This window comes from Equus asinus, chromosome 21, assembly GCF_041296235.1.
Source record: "Equus asinus isolate D_3611 breed Donkey chromosome 21, EquAss-T2T_v2, whole genome shotgun sequence".
Classification (NCBI taxonomy): Eukaryota; Metazoa; Chordata; class Mammalia; order Perissodactyla; family Equidae; genus Equus; species Equus asinus.
The window spans coordinates 59,238,714-59,262,014 of NC_091810.1; the positions used below are offsets into that span (position 1 = coordinate 59,238,714).

Consider the following 23,301-nt stretch of genomic DNA (forward strand, 5'->3'; position numbering starts at 1 on the left):
CTCTTAAGTCCTTTTTATAGTTCTCCTTATATGAGTCTTACACATTTCTTAATATGTTCATTCTTAAGATACTTTATATTTACTGCTATTGTGAATCGTTATTTTTTAAAGTGATATTTTCTCACTAAGTACTGGTATACAGGAAAGCTGATTTTTGTGTATGGATCCAGTTAAATTGCTGGAATCTATTATTCTGTTAGATTTTCTAGATAGAAAGTATCATCTGTAAATAATGACATTGTTATCTTTCACTTTCTATTCATACCTATTTTTCTTGCCTTATTTCATTGGCAAGAACCTTCAATAGACAGCAAAAATAGCAAGCATTCTTGCCTATAGTTCCTACAATAATGCTAATTATTTCTATATTTCACCATTAAATATAATGCCTGATTGGGTTTCTGGTTGATACACTTTATTAAATTAAGGAAGTTTACTTTAGTCCCTAGAGTTTGCTACCTATATTTTACCTTTATGGTATATGTGCCTCGATTATTGCGACACAATGGGCAGGGACCTCATTGGGTCACTTAGTTTTTTGTTTTTTTTTTTTAAAGATTTTATTTTTTTCCTTTTTCTCCCCAAAGCCCCCGGTACATAGTTGTATATTCTTCGTTGTGGGTTCTTCTAGTTGTGGTATGTGGGACGCTGCCTCAGCATAGTTTGATGAGCAGTGCCATGTCCGTGCCCAGGATTCGAACCAACGAAACACTGGGCCGCCTGCAGCAGAGCACGCGAACTTAACCACTCGGCCACAGGGCCAGCCCCAAGGGTCACTTAGTTTTGTATCTCTAATTCCTAAAAGAGTGTTGGTTCACAAAGGGTCCATAATAATGTTAGTTGAATAAATTGATGGATTAAAAAGAACAAAGGTGTTTGGGAGATATTTTAGGGGATACTTTGGGGATATTTTTCAAAAAACAAAGCCATTAATTTTGCCTTTAAGATTCTGATTAAAGGAATGAATGCAAGTTCTGGTATGTATGTGAGAATTTCATTAAAGTCTGTCCTGATGGAGTTTAAGTCTGGCTAATATCAGAGATAAAGCCTAATTTTGCTTATGTTGAGGTTAGCAGAAGCCATGGTGTCTGGAAATTATCAATATTCTATCTGGAATCCCTAGAAAAATTCCTAAATGGAAGTAGCTTCTGGAGATCTTATGAAGCTACCTCAGCAATATGCTGCTTCTGGGGAATTACCAATAGTCGACTCCCGTTAATGAAGTGTTAAAAAGTGAATTCCAGGGCAGGAACGGCCAAGGGCGCGCGGAGGCGGCAGTCCGGGGGCGCCTAGCACCTGGCCGACAACCGGCTCAAGACCACCAAGTACACTCTGCTATCCTTCCTGCCCAAGAACCTGTTCGAGCAGTTCCACCGCGTGGCCAACGTGTACTTCGTCTTCATCGCGATGCTCAACTTTGTGCCGGCGGTGAACGCCTTCCAGCCTGGCCTGACGCTGGCGCCCGTGCTGTTCATCCTGGCCGTCACGGCCTTCAAGGACCTGTGGGAGGACTACAGCCGCCACCGCTCGGACCACGAGATCAACCACCTGGGTTGTCTCGTGTTCAGCAGGGAAAAAAAGCAGTATGTGAACCGATTCTGGAAAGAAATCCACGTGGGAGATTTTGTGCGTCTTCGCTGCAACGAGATCATCCCTGCGGACATTCTGCTGCTCTCCTCCAGCGACCCCGATGGGCTGTGCCACATTGAGACTGCCAACCTAGACGGAGAGACCAACCTGAAGCGGCGGCAGGTGGTCCGCGGCTTCTCTGAGCATGTCTCTGAATTCAATCCTTTGACCTTCACCAGCGTAATCGAGTGTGAGAAGCCAAACAACGACCTGACTAGGTTTCGTGGTTGCATCATACACGATAATGGGAAGAAGGCTGGGCTGTACAAAGAAAACCTGTTGCTGCGAGGCTGCACCATCCGAAACACAGAGGCCGTTGTCGGCATCGTCATCTACGCGGGACACGAAACCAAGGCTCTGCTGAATAATAGCGGGCCCCGCTACAAGCGCAGCCAGCTTGAGAGGCAGATGAACTGCGATGTGCGCTGGTGTGTCCTCCTCCTTGTTTTTATGTCTCTGTTCTCAGCGATTGGACACGGACTATGGGTGTGGCGGTACAAAGAGAAGAAGTCATTGTTCGATGTTCCCGAGTCTGATGGGAGCTCTTTGTCCCCAGTCACAGCTGCAGTGTACTCATTTTTGACCATGATAATAGTTCTGCAGGTTTTGATCCCAATTTCCTTATATGTTTCCATTGAAATTGTGAAAGTCTGCCAAGTGTACTTCATTAACCAGGATGTAGAGTTGTACGATGAAGAAACAGACTCACAGCTGCAGTGTCGAGCTCTGAACATCACGGAAGACTTAGGGCAGATACAGTACATCTTCTCAGATAAAACGGGCACTTTAACTGAGAATAAGATGGTTTTCCGAAGATGCACTGTGTCTGGTATAGAATATTCTCATGATGCAAATGGTGAGTGGGTGGGGAGGGGGTCCTGGACCAGAAAGCTGCTGTGTCAAAGCTGCATGCACAAGCACACATGTGCACACTCACACTCTCACACATGCACACAAGCTTCAGGGATTGCTGATTTTCGAGGAAAAATACAACATAGAAGGGTTGTCAGAGAACTGGGGAGCCCGAAGCCTGGTGGCACTTTTGGAAAAGGCACTTCCACTTGGCTGACAGCACCCACTCACTGCACGGTCTCCATATGGTGGGCATCTGCCTAAACATTCATTTTTTGCCAGACAAGGGGAACTAAGGAGGGCATCCTTGTGGAACTTCTCAGGCACCCAGTCTCTCTACCACTCCAAGAGACAGAGATGTTTCTGTTGTCACCCATTGGTCCTCTTGTTCTCAGCTGAAAATTCTCAGAATGGCATTGGGCAATTCATGCTGCATTCTTTCCCTTGGAATACAATGTCTGTGGGAGCTGGAAAGAAATGTCACTCAGTTTGGATTTTTCAAGCGGTCCCTCCTCCCACCTCTCCTTTCCTTACCCTTTGCTGCCTCTGCCTCTCTAAACACACAGGAGAGCCATCCACTTCATAAGCTGAGTGTGTGGCTGTAACCAGCAAGCACCCAAGTCAGGAGAGGGCACCATGATAAGGGTCCCTGTGCCACAGTCCTGTTTCTGGGGCTATCGCACCTCTGACGGGGGCACTTGCTCTGCAGCCTTCCCTTTCCTTGCTGAAACGGCATCTGAGAACATCAAAGAGACCTTGCCATGGAAACAGAAGCAAATATAGAACAGAGGGACAGCATGTGGGCAAGAATAGGAAACTGTACTTTAGGGGGATTTGGTGGCAAGGATCTGTTGGAAGCAAGAGATTTTTTGTGAGTTTTATAAAACCAAGAATTATCATGATATCCACTAATGTCCATGTAAAATTAAAGCTGTCATATTAAACAAGAAGGCATAGGAACTTAAAAAAAAAAAAAAAAGTGAATTCCAATGTTGGTACCACATCTCCACTTTTACTTACTGCTTTCTGGGAGTAACACCTGAGTGGGTGACAGAGGAACTTCTGCTCTCCCAGTACTCATTACCTGATCCTCCTGGCCTCTGCATTCTGGCAGGCTGAGGGAGCTTTCTTTCCCAGAGAGCTGTTCTGTATTTGTTCACATTACACCCCCCTTTCTCCCACCTGCCCCTCTATGGAGCAGTTAAGGTCTGGTTAAGAGCTGTTCTGCTTAGTAAAAATGTCTTGGAGGAGAAATGGAAGGCTTCAAGGAAGATGGAGGCATGGCAGAAAGAAAGGAACCACTATTCCCCTTTTCCCTCCAGTAAGGCTAGGAGGTGTACAGGAAAAGAGTCTGGAATCTCACAAAGTTGCTAGTGGGTCTTAGAAGGGCTAACCATGGGACATAAATGGTCCCATCATGGGTCCAGGAGAAAGTCACACTCAAAGTCGCTCTTCCGCAGGCACATGACTAGCGTCCATGGACATCTTCAACTACTTTATGCCATTTATCGAATTAGCATTTGTGTTGTGCTATATCCTACTTTTCTCATCAAATAATTGTAGGTGAAGGGAAAAGAGAATGGGGCAGGCTATGCAGCCTCTCAGTCCTTTAGATATTCCCTAGAAATATGGGAGTGTATCTGGGTGGGTCATTGAGGGTGGAGGGGTTTCTGTCATTGCCTGTGGAACTCCTAGGACGGGGTGCACTGTCAATAGAAAGATGTTGTAGGCAGAAGAAGAATAGAGCGTTTCTGCACATGGAGCTCCTCAAGGAGGTCAAGACTGGTCCACGGACCACTTTAAGGAGAGCTCTGAGGAATGGCAGATCATGGAGAGTTATAAAGGTCAGCAGAGCATCAGTGAAGGCCTCTTGAGAGGGAAGTGACAGTCTCATATCTACAGACTCTGAACCCCACAGATCCCAGCCATGTGCTGGTTCAGGATCCCTACATCCAGCCCAGGCCTCCTCCTCAGCTTGGCTGCTCTCTACCCCCGACCCTGCAGTAAGGAGTCCATTCCTGCTCTGGGTCTATCTGGAAGCATACAAAAGCACTGGGCGTGGTTGGGGCACAAGGAAGAGTGCACTTTGACTTGAGTGTAGCACAGGAACAGGACACAGAGGGAGACCAGGAAGCATAACCTGAGACCATATTGTGAAGGGTCTTGAACATCCAGCTTGAGAATCTGTAACTTCAGAGTCAGTGGCAGTCCTCAGAGTTCTCTGGGCAAACAATGAAACTGAAATCCTTTAATACAGGTGGAAAGTCTTAATGCCTTATTTTGTTGTGTCTCTGGCTCCTAGCACAGACTCTAGTATACAAAAAGTGCTTGTTTTTATTGACTGAATAAAGAAATGATTAGAATTACTGTCTTCATAATGTTAGGACATTAAGGAAGTGTTGAGAAATGAGAATGAATGAAAAGCTCTTCTCATGTTTACCCAAAAGCTTCATTTCATAGAATCTCCAGCAAAGATGAGAGCCCCACTTCCTCCCCCATTCTCATTTCCCAAATTTCCAGTGTTTGGATGAATATTCATCCCTTACTGCTTTCCAAATCTGCACTCCTGAGTTCACATTATACCACAACAACAGAGATGACAATTCTTCCTACTGCTTCAAGAAGGGTAAACCTACAGAGAATACATTTTCCAAACCAAAAAAATGAGAATATAGAATCAGTTATGAGGAAAATGCACAAAATGCTTTTTTTTTTTACTGAGGTTTTACTAGGTATTAGGTATACATGCATTATCTAATCCTCAAAATGATCTTCTGAGATAGATTCTATTAGCGTTCCCATCTTGTGGATGAGGAACGTGGGCAAGTGGAGAATCCTGGATTGACCCTCCCGTGTGACTCCAGAGCCCACATGCTCTGTGCACAGCATATGGCCACAATTTTCCACTCCTTCCCACATGCGTGTCCTGAAAATATGACATGGGGGCTCCTCTCATCAAGAGGGAGAGTCTATTTCCCCATCCATTGAATTTGCTTTGGCCAACAGAATGCATCAGAAATGACACTGTGCTGCTTCCAAGCGCAGGCCTCAAAAGGGCTTGCTCGCTTTCACTCTCACTCCTAGAATCTTTCCCAACCACAATGTAAAAAGCCCAGGCTAGCCTGCTGGATGATGGGAGACAGTGGCCCAGTCACCCTTGTCACCCCAGCCAAGTACAAGACACTTAAGTAAGCCAGCTCCCAGCTGGCCTGCAAGCTGAACTCTAACACATGAGTGAGCCCATCCAAGACAAGCTAAGAATGGCCCAGATCAGCAGAACTGCCCAGCTGACCTAGTGACTCACAGACAATAATAAGTGGCAGTAGTTTTAAGCCATTAAATTTGGGGGAGGTTTGTTACTCAGCAAAAGCTGACTCATACACTATGCCATGCTCATACACACTTCTACTGCTCAGGGAAAGAACTGACTCCATCCTACAAGGATGAGGTCTTAGCAGCAGCCATTCCTGCTGGCCTATCAGTCTCAACTCATCTCTGTCCATTCACCATGTTTGCTTTCACTTCACTTTTTTCTTTATTATGACTCCTTACAAATTTCCCAGATGTCTGCATAAGAGGTAACAAATGAAAGGCACCACCAGGCTTAAAAGTTCATTGCTGCAGCCTTTCCCACAAACCCAGGGATCTGATAAAATATTATATGCCAAAAGATGCCCAAGCCCTTAGTTCAAGTGGAGGGATTCCTGGCATGAAGGACCCTCAGAGACTCCTGAGCTGCTCCCTTCAGCTGCTTCTTCCTCAGCCCATCAGTATGAGATGGCTTTGGTCACGAAAAATAAAGTTTTGTAAGCAGAGGCGGCTTCACACACTTGGGGGCCTAAGAGCAGGCTCTCTGCTTATGGATGAGGGGCAAAACCCCATACGGTAGCAGCATATCTCCAGGCTGGTACTTCTCTTGGCTGATCTCATCTATATTGAGATCTTCTTGCCCACCCTGACTCTCCCACTAGACTGTGATTGACCACTGTTGTATCCCCAGCACTTAAAAGAATATGTCACAGATGGTAAGTGCTAAAGAAATGCTTGTTGAATGAAATAAATAATTCCCTTCCTACAGAATCTTCCATGGTTCCCCTCTTCCAGCAAAATAAGATTAGAACTCCCTAGCACCACACCCCTAGAGCACAGGGAGACTTCAGTCCACCTTTCTGCACTCTTTCTTACCTCCTCATTCACAGAGCCTTTGTACTACCCTAACTCCATGCCTTTGGATATGTTATTTCTTCAGCCTAGAGTTCCCTTCCCTCCCTTTGAGCTCTTTTTCATCTCTTCTTCTTCTAGACTGGTGCCACAGGCAGAATTACTTACCCCCTCAGGATGGTATAGTGGGAAGGAGACATTACTGCTGTTATTTAATCCTTACCGCTCAGTGAGATACTTTTTTTAGCCCCATTTTGCAGATGAAGATATTAAGTCACAAAGTGCAAAATAACTCACTGAAGGTCACATGACTAGTGAGTGTTGCAGATGGGTCACACCTATGTCTATCTGTGGTAGAATGATTGCATCAATGCCCCAGTTCTGCTTTCTTATGCCTCTTCTATCTCCACGAGGACACACCTGGGCTGGCCTGTTAGAGGACGAGAGACATGTGAAACAGAGCCGAGTTGCCACAGAGTTCCCAGCCAGGGCCAGTCTAGATAGCCAACAGCCAGCTGACTCCCAGCTATGTGAACATGCCCTGCCAAAATGAGCAGAGCTGTCTACCTGAGCCACTGCTAACCCCAGATTTATGAACAATATGCTTATTATATGCCACTGAGGTTTTAAGTTTGTTATGCAGCATTATTGTCGTAAGAGATAACTGAATTGAAACAAACTCCAATGCTTTTTCTCACTATACCTTATTTAAGAAATCTTCATTCAACAATCATTTATCAAGTACCTACTGTAGATACGTGCATATAGTAGGTCCTGGGTGGCAGAGGGGAGCTAAATCAGACACTGAGTTCTTTACACAAGAGAGATGAGTCCACAATAGAGACAAAAGGAGACCATGGGAGTTATACTCACTGTCTCCTGCCTTCTCTGCAGCCTGTGCTCCCCTCTCACCTCTACCACAGACCACGGCAAACTTCTTACCTGGTCTCCTCGCATCCACATTTAATCTCTGACACCTCTTTCCTGTCCTGCAGTCAGAATGATCTTCCTGAAATGCGGTACTGATTGCAGCCCCTAAGCCCTTAGACATCTAGGTTGGCCCCTGGATGAAACCTTGGGCAGGTCCCATTATCTCAGATTACTCTTAGATCATGAGAAGTCTTCCAGTCACTGTAACCTCCAGAATAATCTCACTCAGTATTAAAATGACAAGTCCTACAGAATAGTAAAAATTTCCAAATTCCATAAGAGAAAGTTTCTTGCATCCTATTTCAGACTTGAAGGCTGCTAGGAGGTGGGCGTACAGGGTGGAAAATCTGTGGTCATTTTCTCTCTTATCCTCTTTTTCCCAGCAGCTGCTTAGGACCTCTTTTAGGAGGATGGGAGGGGGGAAGGCACACCCGCTAGAACATGTATCATCGGGTATTGGTTTTCTCTGGCCACTGCAGGTGTTCAAAGCTGTCTGTCCCCTGGACACTTCTGTGGGTTGGCAGCATTGCACACTGACCTCTCTAGGCTTGATGGGTGTTCCTAGTTGATCTTTTTTCAGGCTCATTTGAGGGCTCCCTGGCATTTCCCTAGCATTGAGACCCTCACCTGCAGCTAAGAAGGGCACATGGTCTCTTCTGACTGTCCCCAGAGGCCTCGGGTTTTGGTTATGGTACCACTGCCCTTCCCCGGGGTCACCCAAGGTAAAATCCCTTTTAAATGGCTCAGGATGGTATAGTGGGCCAGCTCTCTCCCTGTGATGCACTCACACGTCCTCCTCCAGGAGGGCAGGACATTCTCAGGGCTCCACTAGCCCCTCTTTAAGCTGTCTGCCTGACATTCACTTTTGTGCCCTGAGACTCGGGAAGATGCACAGGCCAGGGCTCTGAGTGGTCTCCTCCTTTATCTCGGCTTGAGGGGATGCACTCTCTTCTCTCTTCCAACAGGCTCAGGTGGGAAACCACCATATCACACCATCAGCCTTCTCTAAAACCTCCTCTCTCCAACATCCAACTTCCTGGGCCTCTCTAATGGCAATCCCTTTGTACCTTGGACATCGGTAAGGGACCAGGGGTCCAAACTGAGTGGCAGCTTTCTCTTTCCAAGTCCTTATAGGTCGTCAAGCATCCAGACTGAGGATGTGGGAAAAACTCGCAACCTCTTGGGGCTCCGTGGAAACTGACAAGAGAACGTCCTATGTAACATCCGGCTACACTTTAATAGTGACATGTTTCTTCATGGCAGGTATCACAGCCGGAAGGAGACATTTATCCCAGAGATATGTAATTCATAGCGGAACCTTTAGTAGAGCAAGGACCCCATCTGCTCTTCCTCAGCACAGTATCCATAGCACCATGCACAATGCTGGCCCATGTTGGGTGCTCAAACACACTGGACAGATGGATCAATGAATGAATGGAAGAAAGAAACCATCTTCAACCAGAAAGCAGTGGTTCCACCTTCCTGCCATGGTAGCACAAGGCGATGGAGCTTTGATCACCTGTAGGGCCTGGGCACAGAGGTAGACTGAACCCCACAAGGGGAGAGGTCCTGGCTCAGGGCTGGGCTGGGCTTACTTCCAATGCCACACACAGGGACAAAGAGAACACTCTCAAAAACTGGGTGGCAGGAAACCACCCTGTAGCTTTCTTCATATGTACACGGCCATCAAGCCGACAACCCAAGCATCAAGCCAGGAAAGGAATGGATGGAGAAGCAGACTAAGCAAGTCATTCGAACACAGAGGAAAAGCCAAGCAAGGCCAAAGGGATCTGAATCAAACTCCGCTCTGACCAGCATTCCCAGGGCCACGTCTGATTACTAAAATAAAGAGAGCTAAATTTGTTTTGCAGTGTTTACGCTTTTGTGCGATTCTCTGAATTGTGTACTCGGGACGAGGAGAACTAGTTTCTCAACTCAGAGTCTGTTTGCTTTCAATCCTCCTCGTGTTTTCTGTGCAGTTTTCAGACTCCGATCTGGTCACCTGCCATCAGAATTCCCTGATATCCTCACTTCTTGCTTCTATTGCCTTTTCCCACTGTGTTTTCTTCTCCCCCCGAGCCTGGCCCTTGGGTACCAAGGGTACTGTCTGGCCTGGTGGTGGAACTGGCCACAGGAGGGCTGCTGATCCTGCACTGGGGTGGACGGGCCTGTCCCCTTGGTGCAGTTGTGGCCCTCTGGGGTCTGCCTTCTCTCCACCAATCAAAACTCAGGCCTCCAAGGCTCCCAGCTCCTACCAGCCTCCCACACATGTTTGGAGACCCGGTTGTCTCCCCCTTCCAACCTGGCTTTCTCTCAACCACGATGCTGCTGCTGCTCTTCTCAAGGTCAAAAATCTTCCAAATTTGACACAAGGCAAAAACATTAAGGGTACCCTTTCATCATCATACTAGAACATTGTTTGGCAAGAATATCTAAGGGCCATGTGCTTCTCTAGGACAAGATCTTTGTTCTGATTACTATTTACTCTCAAACAAGGCCCAACCTATGGAAAGTTAGATGCTGATTTGTGGACCACTGCTAATCTGGGGAGGGTTTCTGTCTGGTGGAAAGATATTGTCAAAGGTTTCAGTTTTACTGCTCCACAGGACACTAATCAATTTTAAATCTAACTTTGTGACCTTATTCCAGCATTCTTTTTCCCCCTGCCTATTGAGATCTTGGTCCCACCTATCCCTCACCTCCTCTCCATGTGCTCCAAGGGCCTCCCGCTCCTAACACCTTGCTCAGCCTTCATGGCACAGCCTGCACCACATATTCCATTAGGGAAACCTTTCCCAATGCCTGTAGACCCCTGTGTGGGCTCCCCCGTGGACCCCAGAAGCACTGCTAGGAAGTAATGTGGAACTTGACAGTTAATCACATAGCACTTTAGGTCAATCCTCAGTTGATTCCTCTTGAACCTCAATTACTGCCCAACCCATAGCTATCTTCTGTTTTCCTATAGTTTCACCATTCAGCAGGTGCTCAATAGACACTGTGATCGACCTGAGATCAAATGTGAGGATAATACACAATCAACACTGACAAGTGAAGCAACAGCATGTGCAGGGACAGGAGAAGCCTGGCACTGTAGAAAGAGCAGGGCCTCAGATAAACTAGGGTCTGAGTCCTGGACCAAATTAGGAAACTCACTGTCAGGCTCAGTTTCCTCATCTGTAAAATGGACATAACATCTCCAACTGTCAGGGCTCTGTATTTTGTTTTAGGATTAAAAGCAAGTTATGCAAACTGTCTAGCATGGCTCCTGCAAACTGTTTTTATTCCTATTCATTTCCGCTAGCAGTGCACTACATTGTCCAGAGTCTAGAAATGGTACTACAGGGGATAATCATCATTACTCCATAGCTGCAGAGGGGTAAAACAAAACAAAACAAAACAAAAACAAGGAAGCGGATCTTCTCAGAGAAAGGACTGAGAGATTCCTGAGGGAGAAGACTGGGGAAGACTAGGAGTCACCACCCCTCTGCTATATACCCACTCCTCAATTACATTAAAATTTTTTGTTTTTGTTGAGGAAGATTGGCCCTGAGCTAACATCTGTTGCCAATCTTCCTCTTTTTGCTTAAGGCACAGATGTTAGCTCAGGGCCAATCTTCCTCCATTTTGTATGTGGGTCACCACCACAGCATGGTTTGATGAGAGGTTGTAGGTCTGCACCCAAGATCTGAACTGCAAACCCCAGGCCACCAAAGAGGAGCATGGGAGCTTAACCACTACACCACCCAGCCAGTCCCTAAATTTAATTTTTTTTTAATTTAACATTCACTTTATGGCATTTATAATGTGCTAGGTACTGTTCTAAGCATTTTATAAATGTTAACTCACTTAGCCCTCATAATGACCTCAAGAGGTAGGTAGTGTTATCACCATTTTACATGTGGGGAGACTGAGGCACTGAGTAGTTAAGCATCTTGTCCAAGGTTGTAAGTGGTAGAATTTAGATTCAAACCTGGGCCGTCTGGCTTCTGAGTCTGTGCCCCTAACCTCTGCTATACAGCCTTCAATACTTCACTTCTTGCTTTATTTAGAAATTTAAAAAGAAAACCAAACAAACTTCCTTACACAATGGGCTGCCTGCTCTAAAAAATGCTATGTGCTCCTCACTGTCAAATCTTAATCCTCCTACTGAATCTGCTCCTTAGGCTCTAACAGAAGGAAGGGAGAAGGGGCAAGAGGGGCTGTTGACAGCGATGGGAGATGTCAGCTAGGAATTCCAGCCATAAACTCTCCCCTCACTCTGCCCAGGATCCCCCACAGGCAGGGATGTGAGTTCCACCCTCCCCAGCCCACCTGCCCCAAGCCCGGTGGTATCCCTTCTCACTCCTGATAGAAAGGCATAATAGACAGAGCAGAAGGCTGCCAGTCTGACCTCTTAGATAGGAATGGGGCCAAGCACATATCTCAGCCCTCACCTCAGAGACCCTCAACCCCTGCTCCAGTGACCTGCTGTGACTCAGAGCTCAGATGGCCCAGGCTTCCTGGATCTCACTTGTGACAGCAGCAGCCTGGATCAGCCCAGTGGCAGCCCAGGACTTGGCCCTCAGCCGGCTCCCCCTTTCTTTCTGATGAGGGGAGGAGGGGGCAGCTTGCTTATCTCTGGTCAGATGCCCAAGCAATGCCAACTCCCAGCCCTTCTTGGTGCCACACCCCTAGAGCAATGAGCCTGAGGCCAAGGAGAGCGGAGGAGGCTGTGCTGGCCCAAGGCAGGCAGGCGCTCATCCCCCTCCTGGGTCAGGGGGTTGCCTTCGCCTCTCCCCAGGCCCAGAGAGATGATAACCTGACACTGAATAGGGCTCCGTGCCTGGGGAGGCGTCCCCTCCTGGGTTACTGACAATGCTTTTTGTCCTGATTATTCTTATTATTAGGTTTGTACTTGCAAACAGATTGGTCTGATCCTTCAGGAGTTGTGGTTTCAGGCTGTGAGTACAGCTACCGGTTTTTTTCAACTAGACCTCCATGGGATGGGCAGAAGGGACTCAAGTTCATTGACTAATGCTTCTATTCCTTCCTGCATTCACAAGTCCTTCCTACAGCACCCACCCATGCTGGGCACGTGACAGGAGCCTTCCCTCTTGACATTCACCCCTCTTCCCGCAGACTTCATTTCCTTGGGTGGCAGCACCAGCCACCCTGTTCTCCAAACTAGAAACCTGACGGGGGCAGGGAGGGGGCTTGGACTCTTGATTTCCCTTCACTGCCCCACATACACTCACTCACCAGGCCCTGCTGATTCCACCTCTCACCATCTCTCCAGTACATCCCCTTCTCGCCATGTGCTACCATTGATGCCATGTGGAGTGATCACCGTGGTGCCTCCCAATGTGGGACTACCTTGTGAGTTGTGGCCATGTGACTAGTTCTCACCAACAGAGAGTGAGTGGAAGGGATGCAGGTCTTTCCAGGCAGGAGTGTTTAAGAAGTGGGTTTGCCTTCTCCACTGGCAATTTCTTCTCCTGCCTCCAGGAAGAAGACGACTGAGGCCCCTAAGGGATGGCAGAGCCAGCAGGGGAAGGAACCAGAGTCCCAGAATCACCATGTGGAAGAAGCTACCTCCACTGAGGAACATTCTTCTTTGATACAAGAGCAATGAACAAACTTCTGGGGGGTTAAGTTGCCGGAAACTGAGGGTTCATTTATTACAGCAACTAGCACTGTATTAACTAATACAGGAGTACACACAGTTATCTTGTTCTTCATGGGGGCTAACAAGCATTTTTAAGCAGAAAAATGGTGTGAAGGGAACAAACATCTCAGGCCACAGCAGGAGGAGAGAAAGAGAGTAGAAGAAGGAATGGGTTTTGACTGTCTCCGAAGGTTGGGGTGTAGAGGGCAGGCAGAGGCTGCACCCCCTTCTCCCTCCACCCCCATCCATCTGACTGGGCCTCTTCATGACTAAGTTGACTAAGGTCAGGGTTCCGAAACCCACTCTGTGTCTTTGCCTCCTTTAAAAATCCAGAAGCAAGTTAAACTTCTGGCCCATCATAACCCAGGACAACACCCCTTCCTTTGTCCCCTGTCAAAGTAACTCCATGTAGACCCAGACCAGGTTTCAGAGTAGAAACCAAGGGATCTTGGGCTGGAAATTAGGTGTGGAAGTCCGGCCCTCAGTCAGGGGAGGCCCTCAAGGCAACTACTGCTGGAGATGGATAGGAGTGTGGAGACAGATTCCACAGGCTAGCCAGGAAGGAATGTGCCAGAAGCAGTTCCCAAATCCCGCCAAGGCTCAGGCAATGATGCTCAGGCTTTTTGCTAAGGTGCAGAGACAGGGTGATTGAAGGGCCCAGACTTTGCACATGAGGAGGGTTTAAAGCTGAGGAGGGGGATGCAGGCCCAGAGAAGACATGAGAATTCAGCTCCCAAAAGAAATCCTCCTCCTGACTCCATTGCAACAGCTGCCAACTCTTCCTCTCTCAACTCCTTCCACTCCCCAGCTCCCTCCCTCCAGCAGCTCACAGAGGCAACTGAATATGCAGGGGGTGCTTGCCCCCTCACAGGCATGGCTAAGGGGGCGGTGCTTTGGAGGTGCCCAGATGCCAATGGGATTCAGTCCATCCCAGGTTACATAACCTCTCCGCTGTAGCCAAGGTCTGAACTGAACATGAAAATGGAAAACGCTCCAGCAAATAAATTCCAGGGGCGTTAGGTAAATGGGCCTTTTAAATAAACAATAGCTTTCAGCTTTCATTTTCACACAGACATGATGAAAGGGATGTGGGGAAAATGAAGACAAATGGGTCCTTCCCTAATCACAAAGCTTATCCTTAGCAGAGCCCAGGGCCTCTGTTTACCCCCCAAAACTCAGGGCTCTGAAGTGAGGGGCGGGTGGGTCAGCTGCACTGCCCAGTATAACCAGACTCTCCCACGGGCAGGGCCTCCCCTCTGCAGGGCAGGGCAGAACAGGGCGGCAGGGTGAGGACTTCCTCATCTGAGCAGCCCTGATAACCCACGCGCTGCACGAGGGTGCTGGTGTTTCCACTGGCACAGCTCTTCCTGAAACAGAGCTGCGGGGGTTCTGTGCATTTACCGGGAGTGGGGGTGGGAGGGGGTGGGCAGAGCAGCGGGAGCTCTGACTCAACAGGAAACCCTCTGACCCAGGGCCAGCCCTCACCTCGGCCTCTGGGAGCAGCGGGTGAAGCAGGCCTTGCTTATCCCGCTCCCCTTTCCCCCAGGGCCCACCCACAGTGCCACGAAGGGAATCATTTGGCACAAGACCCAGGAAAGCCTTCCAGCCCCAGGACAGCAAGGCTGTCCAGGCCAACGCCAAGGGCAGGGCAGATATCTCCTGGGGGGTAACTGACGTCTGCGCCACAGTTACAAGCAGAGCAAATGCTGGCGTGGCCTTGGCCAAATGTTTGGGCTCGAATGCACCATCCACAGGAACAATGCTTCCTCAGACGGAGCCCTGAAACCCCATGGGAGAGCCATGACTGGGAACTGCTTGGAGAACAAAAACCCAGCCCTGTTTCCTGTTGGCTCCCTAACACACACCCCCTCACCCGGCTGTACCTAACCCGCCCTCCACTCCGCCCTGGAACATCTTCTTCCCATCTTCCTGTCCTCTATCACTCCTCACCAGGACAAAGGCAGCCAGGAACCCAGGGACCCAGGGCACAGGCCCCGGCTCCAGGGAGAGTGAGGAGAGCCCTGTGGAACCAGGGTTCATAGAAGGGCGGCCACAACCAGCCCCCCTCAGAAATGAAGTGAGCACCCATGACCTGCCCCATGACTGAATTTCCACCAGCAACATCACTCCTCCGTAAAAAGGGGCTCCAGAATACAATGAATCAGATTGTTGGCTGGAGGCAGACATTCCCATTGAGGGAATGGGACTCTGGGGCATGGTGGCTGGCAGGAGAATGCAACATGGATAGGGGCAGGGAACCTGGAACAGAAGGTGGGGGAGGCTGGGGGCCCAGACTGACAATATAGAAGTAGCCTGAGGGCCCTCAAAATGGTCCCATCTCACTCAGAACAAAAGCCAAGCCCTTTCAGTAGTCTATAAGTCTCTACATGATCTGGCCTCTGTCACTTTTCTGACCTCATCTACAATCTGCATGCATGTACACGCTCACACACTCATTCTGTTCCAGTCACACTAGCCTCCTGGCTGTCCCTGGAGCAAAAGGCACTTCTGCCTCAGGGCCTTTGCATTGGCTATTCCCTCTGCTTGGAACGCTCTTCTCCTACCTCTCTCCACATGGCTCCCTCCCTCACCTCCTTTAAGTCCTTGTTCAAATGACCTCTTTCATAAGGCCTACCCTGACCACCCCATTTAAAATGACACACCACCTTGGAATGACCAACTCCCTTCTCCTATCAACTTTTTCTTTTCTTCCATAGCACTTATCAGTTTCTACGCCATTTCTATAATTATTGTGATTATGATTTATCTCTGCTTGTTAGGATGCCAGCTGCACTAAGGCAAGGAATTTTGCTTCTCTTGTTCACTGGTGAATCCCAAGCTCCCAAAACTGTACTCAGCACATGGTAGGTCTCTACAGATAGTTGTTGAATAAAGGAATAGATGGATGGATGGATGGAGGGAGGGATAGCAGCCCCTGCTCAATGGGGCCCAGGGCTCCTGGAGAACAATAACATTGACAGCCACCATCGGAATAGCTGTACTTCACTGAGTGGCACTACGGGCAAAGCCACGTGCTGTGCCAAGACTTCTACAAACATTTCATTTTCCACCTGCACAACTCTACCAGCAGATAGCACTTTACCTCAGTTTCCAGATGAAGAAACTGAGGCTCCAGGAGTTTAAGAAAAATCACAAAGCAGGTCAGTGGTGCTGCTGAGATATGCACCCCAGGAGCCTGTCCTCAAAGCTCACAGCTTTGTATAAACTGTATTCTGATAGCACATCTCTGCAGAAGAGTCCATGTAAGCCACAGCCACCCACACGGGCCCAGCCTCAGGCCCTTATACTCTAGAACACTGCTAGGATGATGTTTAGAAAAACCCAGCCTTCTGGAACTACATGCAAGTGGCAGGCACACTGTGCAAGATGAGAACAGGGCACTGTCTGGGGAACTGGGGCACCAAGGCTCCACAGCTCTGAGATCTACTAGCTGGGCTCATCTTGTACAAAATGATAGTGGGGGTCATATGACCTCTGCAGCACCTTCCATCCTCTGACTTGGCAGAACTGGTATTGCTTAAGACCTGGGCAAGAGGGGCCCTTGCCTTAAACCCCACACTCAAGAGAACCCTCCTCTAGCTATATAGTTCTCCCCCAAGAAGTTTGCGAGGTCAAGGGCAGGGCCCATGTCCCTCCTTTTCAGACATGCTTTAGGTGCCCAGGATCCCAGAATTTCCTGCCCAAATAGTCCTGAGCCTACTTTCAGGGTCTATGTTGAGCTCTTCTCCAGGGTTGATCCTCTCAATTGCAAACTGCCCCACTAGTGGGTGTACCTCCAGGCCCAAGAGCAGCCTTTTGTGGAGAGTGGGTGGACAGAGCTTGGATGAGTCTCCATACACGTGCATGACTATCCTGGCTGGGGCACCCACATGCACGAACAGGAGGCCCATTGCAATGTGGGATGGAGCCAGATGGTAAGAGAAGTGGAGGGATGGGCAGAGGATCAGCTCTCCTCAAGCTGTCAATTTCTGCACTAAACTCTGAGGAGCCTGAGAAATCTAAGTTCAATCCTGGCCTTCTAGATAGTCACAAAGGTGTATTTGCCACAGTAGGAGAATAGACAGAGTGTACTTAACATCTATCTTGATTTGTAACTTTTCAACACTTAGACATTCACTAAGTGGACCTCCATTTGTATGCCTACACCTTCAAATGACAGGGTGAGTCTGGACAGAACCTCAAGTTCCAAGAGACTATAAAGGGCAAAGCAGAGAAATGAGAGTGGATGGGCCTTCCAGGGGTTCCGCCCTGTGTACATACATCCCTTGCCTTGTTTCACTGATAGCAAGAAGATACCCCAAGAAGAGAAGACACGACCAATGAGGGGCTGTTCCAGCTCTGACCCTGCCACAGAATGCTCACTCTGCACTTTAAAGTGGGCCTGGGTCCTGGCAAATAGAAGAGTCTATTTAACATAATGGAAGGAAATGCTGCTCCGGTCCTGATGTCACAAGGATACCTCAGGCCTGCTCCACCTTGACTGGCTGGGTGAGCAGGGTAAGGTACCTTAGTTTCTGTTCTCATAAAATGCCAGATGCAATTCTTACCTCACAAAGACGCTTTGAATATTGGAGACTGTCTAGCTATAGTAGGTTCCCAATAAATGATGATTATTACTATGCTTTATCATCACAACCCTAGCATGTAAACAGTGCCAAGTACCTTCTAGGAACTAGTAAATCTTGACATGGATGGATGGATGAATGGACAGTGGACAGTCAGGCAGATTCTTGGTTGGACTCTTTAAAGGATATTACAAACTACCCAGCACTCACAAAACTCCCTATCCAACAGTGATTCATCCCTTGAACTGAACCTCAAATACCAGGGTATAAAACTCCTTTTGTCTTTCAAGTAGAAAACCAATAACAAAAAGCTCGGAATTCATCACTGTAGTTAGGACTTGAACTTAAATGCATCCTCCGAAGGTATGTGCTGTAAGGTCATGTGCAGTCACAAGCTCAGTTCTGGAAGATGCATATTTCAGAGTTCATGGCCCAAAGGTCTCAATATCCACCATGGTCTAATCTCTGCCCTTGGATATGGAGACCGTTTTTAATATCACAATTATTGGTTCAATTAATTGAGACTCAAATCTCAGTCAATGCTATGAGAGACTGAGCAAACAGACACCATGCTATTTTCCCAAATATGTAATGCAATATATGCTAAACCAGGGATGCTGAATAATTGGCTTCAAACCAAAGTATTACCACGATGAGGAAAATGTGCCAACACTAAAACACAAGGGCATGACGGTTCCCAGCCCCTCCAAGTCCTTGGGCTTCTATTATTCATTCAACACTGCGATAGATTTTGCAAAAGGCAGAAGAAGGGATGAAAAGGAAGTGAGGGAGCTAAATGTCACCAACAGCATGCATGGGGGCAACAGAAGAATGGAGCAGTCAACACCCTCAGAGAACTCCACTATGCCAGCAAGACATTTCTTTGCTCAGTGGGTAATAGAAGCAACAACCACATGAGCTGTAAGTTAACAGGCAGCCAAGAGTGCCCAGAATCTCTAACATACAGTAGATAACATGATGGGTCCCCATATGTATTAATTAATCAAGTTTGAAAAATTTCCCCCCAAAATTTCAGAGCACACTCACAATGCATTTGATACCAAAGGCTGCAAAGTCATAGAGAATCAAAGTAATTCTAATTTTTCTAGGCATGGCTTTATGCAGAACTGCTACAGGAACTTGAAATGGCATTCCTAAAAGGAGACTTCCTAACATGCAAGAATGAAACAGCTCAGCATGTCCTTTTTAGCAGGGAATATCTGTGCTCTTCTCCAGAGAGCAGACAACTGGAACATCCCCTTACCTAGATATGTCTGTCTGCAGAAAAACCCTCTGCAGAGCTTTCCAGAAACTCCTCTCACATGATCCAGGAATGGGATGGGGTTGAAAGAATCTTATCAAGAAGCCATGCAGTGGTTCTCAAAGGGTGGTCTAACGGTTGTAACTTTCATGTGTATAACATGACAATTGCTATCTCTTTGCCTCTGGTATCAATTAGAATATTTTTTAAAAACCCGATGGTACCATTCTTTCCATTCAATTCTGGTAAAATAATGTCACATGCAATATTAGACAAGAATGAGTCCTGAAGGGGCCAACGTGGTTAATGAGACAACATATGTAAAATCTTGGCAAACTGTACAGTGACTTCTAAATGTTACCATTCTCATTTACTACCATCATCGTCATCATTGGATTTCTCCTTAGTCAACAGACCAAAATGTGTGAGAATCATTAGCCAGGCCCAGTGTTTCTCACACTAGGTTAATATGAATCACCAGGGATGCATGCCGAAAATAGATTCCTAGGCCCTACCCCAAGCCCAGTGAATCTGGATCACTAGGAGCCTAAATATTTAACAAAACTATCTTGATCAGGGAAGTTTGAGAAATACTCCAATGGTCCTCAAACTAATTCGGGAAATTGAAATTTGGGGGCCCTTTCCTTCCTGCTTAAAAAAACCAAGTACTTTGCTCTATTGAGTCAGGCACAGTGGTGTTAATTACCCCTTCCCAAATTAAAGCAATTATTATTGGTAAGATTTACATATAGTTTCCTTTTGTTGAGATTTCTTTGGCCACATTCCCTACATTCTCTTTCTTGGAACGTGACATGGCATAAATCACATCTGGGAAATAAAACCCCCACAATCTATGGAAAAAAACGTGGCACTTGAAAGAATCCCTAATTATCCCCAAGGGCATGCCAAAAAACCTTAGAGAAAAAAGTAAAAGCTTCTCTATCTGAATCCACTCTGATGAATTTACTCTGCCAGGCTTTAGTGAGAGGAGATGGTGGTTGGACGACGGGGAGAGAGGGAGGCCTCCTCAGTCTGAAATCCTATGGGTTTTTCAGGCAGCAAAAGTGACGAATTTGTGATGTAAAGGCCAGAGGGGAGGAAAAGCAAAGAGCCCTGATACTCACTTAACCAGGCACTTATTGAGCACCTACTGTATCCATGAAGGTCCTGGCCAGAAACAGATGGCTCTTACAAACAGGCAGAACGAGAAGAGTTCACTGAAGGGACAAGAGAGGTGCCAGGTTTAAGAGACAGACCCCCAGGTAAAGCACTCCAGGGCTAGCAACAGCAGGGAGAGCTTCCTCTCCCAGGTCTGAAGATTACTGGAACGCCGAGGTGATCAAAACCAGCCACTTGGCAGAAGCTCTGGCCTTCTGCAGAGGGTTACAGCCACACCAACGTGTGGCCAGGCACTCTTCTGCCTTCTTCTGGTGCTCCCCTCTGACTGAAATCAACTAAAAGCCAGAGGGAAGGCCAGCCACCCAGGGCACAGATGGGAGAATAACGGCAGAGCATGATCTGGAGAATAGCCAACATATCCACTAAGGGCCAGATACTACAGTATGCCCACCAAGTACATACACTGCCTGTGGTATACTGCATCCCTCTGCCCCCCACATGGTGTTACACCCTTTGTCATTGACCCTGAAGTTCCTCTCACTAGAGGCAGACTCTGTTTCCTCAATCCCCTGATGCTGGACTTGACCACACGACTGGCTCTGCCAATGGAACGTGGAAGAAGTGATAGTGCCAGTTCTGAGCCTACCTCTTGAGAGGCCTCACACGTTTCTGCTCACCCCTCTTGCACTTCTGCCCTCACCATGAGAAGAACCTGCCTCGGTAACCAACTGGTTCTAGAAGGATGAGAGACATGGAGAATAGCTTCCTCAGCCAATGTGCAGACCTGCAGCTTGAAGCAGAACTGTCCAGCCATCCCTCAGACCTGTGGTGTGCCCTGAGTTTTGGGGTGATTTGTTATACAGCAGTAGCTGACTGCTACATCAGTCCATCCAGCTAAATAAGGCAACCTAATTCAGTAACAGAAGCTACAGGGGTAGAGAGTAAAGGGAAAGAATGAGCACAACTGATAGAGCCAGGTCCAACATAGATGTCAAAGGTCAGTAGTGTCCAGTAGGGAGAGAGACCACATGAAGTCCCGAGGCTTAGACATAGAAGCCTGTTTGCAGTGATAATATAAATTCTCTCTCACAGGAGCAGATGCTCTGTTGTTGTTTTTTTAAATTTACACCTAGCCTTATTCCAAACAGGATTTAAGGATACTTAGAAAAATGCCCACGATAATTTAAGCAAGTGAGAAAAGCAGAGCAGTGAAAAAATGATGCTATGTGAAACCAAGTGGTCGATAAACCAAATGCATGACATAAAGCATGTCCTCCTGCTAGACATGAGCTGCAAAGTCATCTCTGAGCTTCCTAGCAGCTAAGGCAAAGATAGAAACAAGATTCACAGCATGATTAGGTATAGATGTGTCAGTAACTCAGAGAAGGACAATTATTTCCTGGTGAGATCTGATAGACATGTCTTCCCCTGGGCACCCCTGGGTTACATGGTGAATAACGTCTTCAACAGAATCCTCATAGAAAACATTCTGAACACGACAATAAGAGTAACCACCACAACAGATGCTGCTTATAGAGCGCTCGCCATGCATTTTCAGTGGTTTTCTAGGTGCTCAACACAACTTATTTCATCCCTTTCTTACTATCCTCTACGAAACAGCAGTGGCCGTTTCTCATCATGACCCACAGGAGAGCTGCCTTTGGAAGGACAGGATCTATGCACAGCCGTCTGTGGACTCCACACTCAGACAAAGAAGCCTAAACCAAGGATATATCTTAGAGCATCCCACAAGAATCCAGCAATCAAGATTTGTGAACAAAACATTCTGCTTTTAAATATTCACAATTAGATAGTCAACACTTTGCAGGGCAAGCAAAACATGACTGAGCAAGATCCAGCCTGCGGGCCACCAGTTTTCAACCTCTGGCCTCAAAATGGATGGAGGGCCTAACCTTCAGGCACTCTACCATAAACATAATTAATTTCAGCCAAGGTTCCAATAAATATTGAAGGGCAGGCGGTTTGAAGCCCCACTGATAGACAAGTTTCAGATGCTGACATTCCATAACGTTGTTAAGTATAGAAGCCTGAGGATTGCCTAGGCAGTGGGTGGGGCACACGCCTTCTTTTGTGGATTGTGGAACAGGACAAAGACACCATCCCTGCCTAGAAATGGGACAAGGAAGGTCCACAAATCAGCCAATCAGTCTTGGAGAAGGCACATCATTATTTCTTCATCTATGGGTTTATTTCTGCAACTCAATGGGTTTGTATGAAACCCTCTAAGAGCAAGTAATCAGACTGCCAGCACCACGCCTCAGCAGACCAGCTGTCATCAAATGTGCCATCAACAAGCAACGTCACCGATACCATTTGAAATTCTCCCACCCAGGCAGCCCCCACTTACTCTGAGAAAACCAAACCCTCCTTCCTTTTCTTAAGAAGAGGTTTGGAGTGTGGCAGGAGGTGGGAAGAGTAAGAGAAAAAAAAGCCCAAGAAATACCATATATACTCAGCCATCCTCCTCCCCTTAAAAACCAATCCCTATTTGGAAATGTTTGCTGCCCCTTCTTAAACAAGACAAGTGACCTCAGGGCCAGAGAAATAAAATTCCCTGCCTGTCTTGACTCAACAGGTTCCCTGACAAGCTAAACACAGCTGCACTTCAGCTGCTATTTTTAGATCTTATAAATTCTGTTCTTTTTCTCTCTGAAATATTCTTTAGGGATTTGCCAAAGACTTTTATCTGGACTCTAAGTCCATGACAATAATTTCATGAGTACAAAGTCCTCACTGCGCATATGTTTGCTGCTATTGTCATTAATAAAACATGTGAAGGGTTTCTTCCTCCTCACGGGGGAGGCTGCCTGCCTCTAATTGCCCCCAGAGTCTGAATTATGAACAGGAAGAGGAAATGCTGCCATCAAACTGACTTCCTTCCCCTAAAAAAGTGGAAGGAAAAGAACCAGAGCAAGATCACCTGGAAACCACCTCTCAAAGGGGTTCAAAACCCAGATTTCCAGGTGATCCTAACCTCACCCCCTTAGATCTACCCAGGCAGAATCCCTGGGGGTGGGGGTCCGTTAGGCCCCACCTGTAACAGTCATGCCACTACAGTGCCTAGATTTGTCAAATTTTGCTCCAGTTCCAAAGGCGTC

The 23,301-nt window shown here is 47.3% G+C and overlaps 1 protein-coding gene and 1 pseudogene across 2 annotated transcripts in view; one reads left to right on the forward strand and one right to left on the reverse strand.

Annotated features, from left to right (window-relative positions):
- ITGA9 (integrin subunit alpha 9) overlaps positions 1-23,301 on the reverse strand; it is a 332,491-nt gene that overhangs the window by 185,219 nt on the left and 123,971 nt on the right. The window lies entirely within an intron of this gene.
- Positions 584-2,894, forward strand: LOC123279270 (phospholipid-transporting ATPase VA pseudogene; annotated as a pseudogene).